The sequence below is a fragment of the Monodon monoceros genome, unplaced genomic scaffold, assembly GCF_005190385.1.
Source record: "Monodon monoceros isolate NGI ecotype Baffin Bay Population unplaced genomic scaffold, NGI_Narwhal_1 Super_Scaffold_10, whole genome shotgun sequence".
Taxonomy (NCBI): Eukaryota; Metazoa; Chordata; class Mammalia; order Artiodactyla; family Monodontidae; genus Monodon; species Monodon monoceros.
In genome coordinates this window covers 29,625,154-29,636,424 of record NW_021703766.1, presented here as the reverse complement: position 1 = coordinate 29,636,424, position 11,271 = coordinate 29,625,154, and the positions used below count along the sequence as shown (strand labels likewise).

Below are 11,271 nucleotides of genomic sequence, written 5' to 3'. Positions count from 1 at the left end.
CGCCTGCCGATGCAGGGGACACAGGTTCGTGCCCCCGTCCGGGAAGATTCCACATGCCGCGGAGCGGCTAGGCTCGTGAGCCGTGGCCGCTGAGCCTGCGCGTCCGGAGCCTGTGCTCCGCAGCGGGATAGGCCACAACAGTGAGAGGCCCGTGTACCTCAAAAAAAGAAAAAAAAAAAGGGCAGAAGACCTAAATAAAATGGGCAGAAGGCCTAAACATGTCTTCTTTCTCCAAAGAGGACATACAGATGGCCAACAAACTCATGAAAAGATGCTCAGCATTACTAATTATTAGAGAAATTCAAATCAAAACTACAATGAGGTGTCACCTCACACCAGTCAGAATGGCCATCATCAAAAAAATCTACAAACAATTAATGCTGGAGAGGGTGTGGAGTAAAGGGAACCCTCTTGCACTGTTGGTGGGAAAGTAAATTGATACAACCACCGTGGAGAACAGTATGGAGATTCCTTAAAAAACTAAAAACAGAACTACCATATGACCCAGCTATCCCACTACTGGGCATATACCCAGAGAAAACCATAATTCAAAAAGACACATGCACCCCAATGTTCGTTGCAGTACTATTTACAACAGCCAGGACATGGAAGCAACCTAAATGGCCATCAACAGAGGAATGGATAAAGAAGATGTGGTACATATATACAATTACTCAGCCATAAAAAGAAACAAAATTGGGTCATTTGTAGAGACGTGGATGGACCTAGAGTCTGTCATACAGAGTGAAGTAAGTCAGAAAGAGGAAAACAAATATTGTATATTAACACATATATGTGGAATCTGAAAAAATTGGTATAGACGCTCTTATTTACAAAGCAGAAATAGAGACACAGATGTAGAGAACAAACGTATGGACACCAAGGGGGAAAGTTGGGGTGGGATGAATTTGGAGATTGGGGTTGACATATATACACTATTGATACTATGTATAAAACAGATAACTAATGAGAGCCTACTGTATAGCACAGGGAACTCTACACAGTGCACTGTGGTAACCTAAATGGGAAGGAAATATAAAAAAGAGGGGATACATGTATACGTATAGCTTATTCACTTTGCTGTACAGTAGAAACTAACACAATACGGTAAAGCAACTATACTCCAATAAAAATTTAAAAAACAAAACAAAACACATGGATGGGCTTCCCTGGTGGCGCAGTGGTTGAGAGTCCACCTGCCGATGCAGGGGACATGGGTTCGTGCCCTGGTCCGGGAAGATCCCACATGCCACGGAGCGGCTGGGCCCGTGAGCCATGGCCGCTGAGCCTGTGCGTCCAGAGCCTGTGCTCCGCAACGGGAGAGGCCACAGCAGTGAGAGGCCCGCGTACCGCAAAACAAACAAACAAACAAAACAAAACAAAAAACACATGGATGACATCATGTCCTTTCATCTGAAAATATTTTGATGTGTTTCCCTACATAAGACTACGGTAAATAAGTTCCACTTTTATGATGACTCAATGTTAGACAGTTCTTTCTTTTACTGATCTGAAATCCATACTTGCCCCTCAGTGGAGCCAAGCAAGGGTGCCAAGTTTAGAAAGTCCTGAGTTCGGTGCCCCTTATCATTTAGGCCATGTCCTAGCCATGCTGTCTAGGGAGGTTACTTCCTCTTTCCTTTCCTCATTTCTAAAATGGGTAGCCCAGTCCAAATTAGCATGCAGAAACTCATCTTGAACCCAGTGGTGACAGACCCTCTCTGAGCCAGGCTCTTGCTAACTTTATACACAGCAGATACTCTTCAAGAAACTTTATAAATATTCCCTCGCTTAATCTTCATAAAAGCTGTATGGTCGGGACTATTATTATCCCCATTCTATGGATGGAGGAATAAGGCAGAGAGAGTTTAAGTAATTCATCCAAGGTCACACAGCTGTAGAGCTGGGATTCAAACATGATTAGCTCATACTCTTAACTACCCTGCTATGCTACATTTTAGTAGAAATCTTATGATGTAGTGGGCTCCCAGCCACCAGAAATTTAAGCCAAGGCTGGACATTTTACTAAATGAGACAGGACATGTGAAAACACAAAGTATGGCGATTACTACATACCAGATGCCCAATCCACGGCAACCAACCTTTCAGCGGAGTCCAGCATAGATGCTGGGAGCACTTGAAGTCCCGCAAGGTCCACTGAAACTGATGCTGCTCTCAGCCTCCTGGAAAGGGGTGAGTATAGCCTTGCACACTCGAGGTCTAGTCTTGCCAGGAGAAAGCCAACAGCTTGGACAAGTACCACAGCACAGAAATGATAACAGCTTACATCGTGAAGCACCTGCCATGGTCTAGGCATGCTGCATATATGAACTCGTTCAATCCTCCAACAACCTGACTCGGGTACTATTATCATTTGTGGTTTACAGATAAGGAGACAGAGACTTAAGAAGATTAAGCAACTTGCCCAAGTGACTAATTGGAGGAACTTGGATGAGACCCAATTTTTTACCCAATGAGGCTGAAGTTAACAGACTCAAATCCTAGTGCTGAAGCCACCATCTCATTTCAAATGGAAATGAAGTGGGCCAGGAGGTTATGGGGCCGACGGAGTGAGAAGGCGGAGGAAGTCAGAGACATTCAAGAACCGTGCGTTCTCCTGTCAGTGATGCAGGGAGGGGCCCCCTTGGGCCAGGCCCTGAGCCAGAGGTCCTGGGGGCTGCAGCAGCAAAGAGGCCCCGTGCCTATTTTCAAGGAGCTCAAATCCAGACAGGGAGGAAGGAGACAAGGCAAAATCTCTGAGAGAGAAGGAGAGAGCAGTTGGTGCCATTACAGAGTGCAACGGGGCTTTCGTAGGGCACCACCTCTCGGCACTTCAGAGGTCTACTGCACCTCCAATCCACTTTCCTTCTTCTGACTCTATAAGCAGCAAAGAACAAAGTCAATTTTACAAGTGGAGTTCTGAGTGGCCTCAATATTTTGAAGAGGCTCTATTACCGTGGAGAGCAAGAAACGCTCAGTTTATTAACTATATCTCCCATAAACACAGGCACACGCATGCATGTATGCACGTGTGCACACACACGCATGCAAGTTTCCATCTCAGGAAAAGGAATCATTAGCACCCATCTTTTTGAGGACCCTTGACGGGATGCTGATGGCCAAGCAGGATGAGCAGAGGTTTATGAGTCTGGACACTTCCACCATCCCCCTGTTTGAGTACCCATTGTGCGTCAAGCACTGGTATTAGGTCTGAAGCTAAAGGTTTAAACTGGAGGCGAGCCCAGGGAGAAGTGAGTGAATGTGTCTATAACCTGCAGGGTCGGTGGAGGCAGAAGTCTGTCCGATTCACTCTTCAGGCCCCCAGGGCCCGCGGTGTCTACTGCCCTGAGTCAGCCAACAGTAAGTGTCTCTTGAACAGATGCATGAAGAGGTAAGTGACCTTGGCCAAGGTCAGTTTCTTCCTTGGTAGCGTGAAGCTCCTACAACCACTGAGAGGGATGCCTTGAAGAAGGATCCAGCACCCAACGTACACAAGAGGCCTCCAGGATCGCAAGGCGGGATCCATTTCCTAGGGAAAGAATCCGCTTTCTGAAAACGTACATATTCACCAGAGCTTCTGCAGAAATAAAGGAATAAACTTCATGGTACGGTTTTTAATTTTTGTTTGTAATTTCTGTCTTGCTTCTAATAAGCAAAGCAAAGCTTCCTCCTTCTCCGACACCCTCCTCGTGGTCTCCCAGAGCATCCCTGAGTTTGTCCAGGGCTCCCCTCTCGCTGCAGCTCAGCCCATAGGCGGGCAGCACGGCTCTCCTTCCTCCTTTCACCTCTTCAGCAGATGTAATAAAAACCTTTCACTGGCTGACATCGAAAAGGCAGCGCTGCCTCAACTGCTGGGTAATTCAGGAAGCCTCTTTCTCATTTTAATTGGTTCCCTAATTGGAATGTTTATGGGTTGTGCAACAGCCTGGGATAAAAAGGCCGGGTGAGCAATTACGTGCCTGGCATTCCTATCTGGCAGGAGTTAATAGTTTAATAACAAGAAGGAGAAACATCCCGAAGTTCAGTGGAATGCCATGGTTTTGTTCTCAAGAAATACCTCGATGCAAAACAATCCCCCAAGTCAGAAATGATGTCACGCAGTGCTTACCCAGTAGCAAGCTGGTGCTTTGCGAGTCTCCGGGTCCCTTTTTGATTTAGTGGGACCAGCAGAACGGGGGCTCGCTGGGGCCTGTCAGGTTTATAACTGTGCACTCCTTCACTGGCTGGAGATAAGGGGGGAAGCAGGGCCCCTGATGGGCCTGATTGATTCTCTGGAACGAAGGTTTGTCTTTCCCGGCGGGTTGGATGACTTCATTCTGGTAGATGAGATCACCTGAGTCAGGGCAATAAAGCGTCTGATATTCACATGAAAGCCAGGGTTCAAAGCAACCTCTGAAGGAAAGTCTCGCGATGCCCCCATCCCCTCCACGCCATCAGGAAACAGCATCTGTGCTAAGACCCTGCTTTCCGTGGTACAATTTTTTCTGGAATGAAACTCACCGCCCCCCCCCGCCCAAAACAAACTCTGAAGCCTAGTTGGATGGTTCTAATTTATAAAAATTTGGGAGTGGGTGGGTTGTGCAGAAAAATTGTCCGTAACGACTTGGGCATTTGGCTGAAATAAGCTGAGTGCCGTTTTCCCAAAGGAAATCATATTCTAATTGTTGCCACATCGTGGCAACTGGGTCCTTGGTTGTTTTAAACAAGCTCACTAGTCTCTTTCGGCTCTGAAAATCCCTGGTATCAATTTTCTGGTAGAGAAACAGCAGACTGGGAACACAGCTTTCAGCTAATCCTGTAGATTACAAGTAACTTTTTCATGATGCTACTGTACTGAGATGGTATTACCTAAAGCAGCAACACTAACGGAAGGTTTGGATTTGGGAAAGGACAGAAGCAAATTTCTTTTTTCAATACAGGAATAAGAAAAGATGACCTCTGCCTACGATCACAAATTAGAAATCTTTCCCCAGAGGGCAAAGTCCATTTTTGATTTGAGTTTTGAACTGATCTAATTGGGCCCAGTTTTATGTGCTTTATATACATTGGTTCAGCACTTGGCACTTGGTGGTGGATTTGGGTAATTAGCTAACTTCCCCAAGCATTGGTTTCCTTAAATGTAACACAACACCAAGACGAACACTAAATAAGGAAATCTTGTATTTTGTAGAAATGGAGATGTCATCAATTGCAAGATGCAACGTTATTTTGTGTCTCTCCAAGAAACGAAAAACACTGGTGATGGAACCATATCCCAAAGCTTTCTTATCATTTGGAATTTTTGTTGAAAAAGTATTTTGAAGATTTATCTTGACGTAGACTTTCACTACGTATCACGCTTGGTATTCATACAAAATGGGAGTGGGATATATTGGTTAAGGTAATGACAACCAGGTCATGGCCACTGCTTGGCTGGAAGCAGTTGTATGAAGTCATCAAAGGGAAGATGAAACCTGATTCCTGAGATGTTCAAATGGGAAATGATGTGCGTTAGAACTGAGGAGACCCAGGAGCTTGGCACATAGTAAATAGTCAATAAAACACAGTCATTGTAGTATTAATGATTATTCCGGAGAGGAACCGTAATGTAATTGCAAATTTTCTCTTTCCCCACTTTTTATCAGAACGGAGGTTTCAACGAGTTTGATGTCCCCGGACAAAGGCAGCACTCTCCACGGCTCCACACTCCGCACCCCGCGACCAGCCAGGCTCTCTTCCCATGGTTCCACCCAGTCACCTCATTGGCCCACTTAGGTCACAAGTCCTTTTCTGAAGCAGGGAAATGGGATGTTTTGATTGGCCAGACCTGGGTCATGTGCCCAGTCTGTTGCCAGGGGTTACGGTTGGCCCTACCTAAGCTACAAAGCCAGGGAGTGAAAGATCAAGGTGGTTTATTACCAGAAAAGGGAGACATAGCTGTGGGACAGTTAAAACCACTTTATTTGACTCAACTCAGGACCCAGGTATCCACAGGTATTTAAGTAGCCACCTTGAGCCCAGACCTCTCCAGGGATTCAGGAAGCCCCTGACACCCTCAAGTCTCTATGAGGAGCTAAACAAAAATTATGAGCAGCTTCGCAGGGGTAAATAAGCAACAGAGCTTCTGTAATCAGGAGCCGGAAGCTCCCTACCAGATATGGAGGTTCCTGACCGCAAAAGGAGCTTTGCATCTCTTCCTGAACATGCCTGCAAGGATGGCAGAACGAGTGCTGAGTTCTCACAAAAGGACACCCACTAAACTCAGCAAGATCACCACCCACCATGAGAAACAGTAGATTTTTTTCAAACTCATTTGACACAAAACCCTCCTTTTACAGGATCTCATGAAGTTAAGCTTGCATACATCCCATATTGGAAAATCCTAGCCTAAAACAATTGCCCATTTTTCTAAGTTCCTCTGAGCCAACATTTATGGACTATAAATGCCTAGCACATTCCAGGAGCCCTGTTTATGGCTGGGAAAGGGCAGGATTACGGCTCTAGGAGAACCCACCATCCAAAAGACAAGGTGACAGACATTTTGGTGCTGTGATGGACCTGAGAATAACAGACTATGCGCAAGTAGAGAGGCAGGGGTATTCAACAATCCCTGGAAGCACCCTGAAATATTTCAAAGAGGAGATGTGCTTGAAGTGTGGGCATTAAAGGATGAGTAGAGTCTGTCAAGCACAGAGACATTGCAAGCAGAGGGCACAGCTACCTCTACTCCTGACATAGAGATGTTCCAGAAAATATTAAATGGCATTTGGAATGCTAGAGGAGGCCTCAGACTTGCTTTTGCACTTTTCCCTCAAAGCCCCTATAACCAAAAAAATGTCACTACAGGAGATGCTACAAGTTCCTGTCCAGGTAGGAAGGTGGCTTGCCAAACCCCACTCCCTCGGTTGCTTCCAAAAGATGCTAATTGAGTTTTGAAAGGTCTCAGGCACCACCCAGAGTAGATCTCAACACCCATAGGGGCAAGTTTGCTCCCCATAATGAACCTATGTGGTGGTTTTAAAATAGGTCTGCACGTTCATTGACACTTTCAAACGGTGGAGTATAATTTCCTTCTGCTTGAATGTGGGTCAGACTTAATCAAGCGACTTTATTTTAATGAACAGGAAGTGACAAGTGATTTTCTATGACTTCTGAGGCTAGGTCATAAAAAGCTTATAGCTTCTGCCTAGTTTTCTCTCTCTCTCCCCCGCTGCCCCTGTTTCTCTTTCTGTCTTTCTGTCTCTTTTTCTCTGTCCCTCTCTCCCTCCCTCTCTTCTCTCTTTCCCTCGTTATTCTTCTGTTTCTTTGTCTCTGTGTGTGTGTGTGTGTGTGTCTGTCTGTCTGTCTGTCTCTATTTGCCCCTCTCTTCCTATCCTTCTCTCCCACTCTGGACACTCACTTTTGGACCCCGCCAGCATGTTGTGAGGACGCCCAGGCTACCTGGTGAGGCCATGTGGTGGTACTTTCCCAGAAAGCCCTAGCTCAGGTCTCAGCCAATGCAGTCGTATGTGGAATCACATTATTTTGTGTATTTAAGCTACCCAGATGCAGCTATACAGCCTGGTAGGTGTGGTGGTCAGAGACGGTGGAGTAGAGTATGCCAGATAATCCCCCTATCTTTTTTTTCAAAGCTTATTTGTGTGTTTCTCTTATTCTCTATGCTTCATGGGAAGAGAAACCACAGTAAATGCAAAGAACAGCACATTTCTTTGGCGGCTTTGGGGCCTAAGAGGACTCAGGTGGTAAAAGTTATAAGGTTTCACTTTACACAGAGATTAGAAAGTTTCTAGCAGGTACCATGCAAATTTCACCCATGCTCCAAACACAGCAGTGATTAAAAGTATTTAAAAAGGAGTTGGACACCTTCATGGCTCTCCCAGGCCCTCATCTGCATATTAAATCTGCTCTGCTGAATCTTCTCAACTGGAGGAAGTTTCTCTCTCTGCCAGCTCAGCCACTGCCTGGGAGGATTAATGACAAGGCAGCTCCAGTCTAGGCTGGAGAAATCCTGACCATGTCATCTGCCAGTTTCAGTACCTGGCTCCACACAATGCCAGGTGCTGGGTGAAGTCTGCACAAGGAGTGGGGAAACTATTCAAGACCTTCCAACCCAGCTGCCTTTCCACCGAGGGCCGGGTAAACAGTCCTGGAGGCCGCTGCCTGGTGGGGACATGGCAAAGCTGTCAGTTTTCAAGTACAGGTTGGATCTTTCTCCTTGCAGGACAGTAAACTGGGTATACCTTTTCTGAAGTGCGTTACCAGCCAGGGTTGAAATTAGGCCGGTTTTCTTTTTACTTATCAGTTAAGCAGAAAGCTGAACTAACTGGAAAGGTGATAGGCTAAAGCATTCTGGGAAAGGGAGGTTTTTGTCTTCATCGACGGAGGGTTTCTTGCTTCTCAGGCTCCGTGGAGCTACAGTCGTGAGCCAGGAGATGCAGCCCATTGCTGGACACAGCTTGTAAATAAGTCAACACTGAAATCATTCATTACTGCAACAATAAGTGTTGCAGAGAAGTATGGGTATTCTAATGAAGGTGGCTAATAGGGGTCGAACCCACGTGGAGAGTCACGATTCCCAACCTTGTCTGAGCTCGGGCCAAAAGTCCCTCCCTGAGCTCCGTGGCATCCATATGAGACTGCTCACTGCTTGGAAGAAAGAAGGTTGCAGCCAGCCAGCTCCCTTTCTTTAAACCAGCATCCCTATCATTCCCCACAGGGCGTCTTCAGCAAGTGCATGAATCCTCTCTCCCACCCGCACCGTGGTCCACACGAATAAAATCCTAAGAATGGCCAATATATTCTGCGCCAAGCCACAATAGCCTGCAAGAAGAAATGCATAAACTCATAGCTTCGAACCTAGGCTATTTAGCATCCCATTAAAAATATTCAAAATATAAATCAAAATTCATGGGAATAAGTAATATTCAATTTCGAATTTATGGCATTTTAAAATAGGATGATTTCCTCAAATGTGCAATAAATTTGGTTTTGTGGAATTGCACTTGCCACCTTATCATGACAGTTGCTTTATCTACACAGCCCACCAAAGCAGAGTCACTTTATAGAATCTAAATTCACAAATCAACTGTCGTCTTCACTTCACTGATTCATTGCTGATGGGCCTTTCACAAGGTAAAAAAAAAAAAAAAAAAAAAATCCCTTCCGAGTTGACAAGAGTAATAAATGGGGAGCTGAGCACTGCCCATCCATCCACTGGCCTGCTGACCCGCCTGTAGTGATACATGGCAGAATAAACTCATAAACCAGCCGCATCTTTTGACCTCTCAGAATAAATGGAAACAGAAGAGCATTTATGATTATCATTGTGTTTAAGGATTATGGTCCGACCAGAGGATGATACAAACTCAAGGAGCATCTTGAAAACAGGAACCCAGGCCAGGCCATTGAGAGTCAAAAATCCAGAAATTTTAGAGAAGTTTTCCCTTTATCAGTTTTTATGGCCCCTGCTGTCCTGTTGTTTAATCAGGTGAGAGAGTGCTGGTGGAGGACATGTAACAGGGAAAGGGCATCTTTGAGTCTGCAGAGAAAACATTATAGAAACACTAGGAAGAAGGAAAGAAAATGAAGGAAACTGACCAAATTAAAGGATGTGGTCAGATACACGGCAGATATTTTTAGAGCGGCCTGTGTAACAGCTTTTCTGAATGCCAAATTTTAGCCTCAGATAAGCTAAGGAAAACCCCGACATTGCCAGTGTGATTGGCAAATACGCAGTGATTAAGTTCTTTCTTAGAAATGTAAACTTGTTTTTCTGTTTTTTTTTTTGCAGTACGCGGGCCTCTCACTGTTGTGGCCTCTCCTGTTGCGGAGCACAGGCTCCGGACGCGGACGCGCAGGCTCAGCGGCCACGGCTCACGGGCCCAGCCGCTCCGCGGCATGTGGGATCTTCCCGGACCGGGGCACGAACCCCCGTCCCCTGCATCGGCAGGCGAACTCCCAACCACTGCGCCACCAGGGAAGCCCGTAAACTTGTTTTTTATGTAGCAAAAGCCAAATCTTTAAAAACATGTCCCCAGTTAATTTAAGCATGGCCCATGCTTTATAAACTTTTTTTCAAAAGCACAATTTGTAGAATGGAAATGCATTTTTCAGTTCCTAATTGACAATATTCAAAGCCAAACTCTTAATTGTGTTTGAGAGAAAAGCAAGAAACAGATTCGGGGCATCTCAGTCATGATACAAGCACATGGATTTCAATTTTCTGAACTCCGCTCTGGGACAGAAATAACATGTATGGATTCAAAATGACTAACAAGATTTTGACTATCAGTATCCAGAAATGGATTTCTGCTTGCTAGAAGTATTCAACAGGAGGGACATATTTAAGCAAGTGTTAATTCTGACCTCATATTTAGCATCTGTACTCAGACATTCTATTGAGAAGTTGAATGTGTTTTAAGGGACTATTTTTAATAGTAAAAATAATGCAACATCGTTATAGAAAGGCTGGAAGAGGAAAAGGTCATCTCCAATGAAATCACCCTACTGCAACTATTATTATCTTGTGTATTCACTTTTACCTTTGCATATGTTCACAAGGATAGCATACATATAATTTTATATTTTTTTAATTTTAATAAGTTTTTGTACTGTTTGCTTTCAGGCTTTTTGTAATTATAATTTTAATGGCTACATAATTATCTATCAAATATATGCACTGTGATTTAGTTGATCATCATTTATTTTATAATTGTTGGATATTTAGGCAGCTCCTAAATTTTCAAATTATAAATAATTCTCTGATTAATAACTTCTTATTTGTGAATAATATACTCATGGACAGTTAAACTTCAAAGGACTAGTTAAATAGCAAATTAAATACAGCTGAGGAGAGAATTAGTGACTCAGAAGACAGATCTGAGAAAGTTTCTCAGAATGGAGTGTGGAAGCAGAGAAACACAGATCATATGGAAGAGAGATGAAGAGACAGAGAGGAAGGAATCAGAAGATCCAAATACAACTAATTGGAGTTCCAGAGATGAGTATAGGAAGAATGGGAGAAAACATCATGTGTCAGTTGTACATGAAGGCGGAGGGTTTCCTAGAATTAGTCATGAGACTCCAAATAAAAGAAGCACATTAGGGCTTCCCAGGTGGCGCAGTGGTTGAGAGTCCGCCTGCCAATGCAGGGGACACAGGTTTGTGCCCCAGTCCGGGAAGATCCCACGTGCCGCGGAGCGGCTGGGCCCGTAAGCCATGGCCGCTGAGCCTGCGCATCCGGAGCCTGTGCTCCGCAATGGAAGAGGCCACAACAGTGAGAGGCCCACGTAC

The 11,271-nt window shown here is 44.9% G+C and overlaps 1 pseudogene; it reads left to right on the top strand.

Moving 5' to 3' along the window:
• Positions 1–3,109: 3,109 nt before the first annotated feature.
• Positions 3,110–11,271, top strand: part of LOC114902976 — a 95,559-nt pseudogene continuing 87,397 nt past the window's right edge.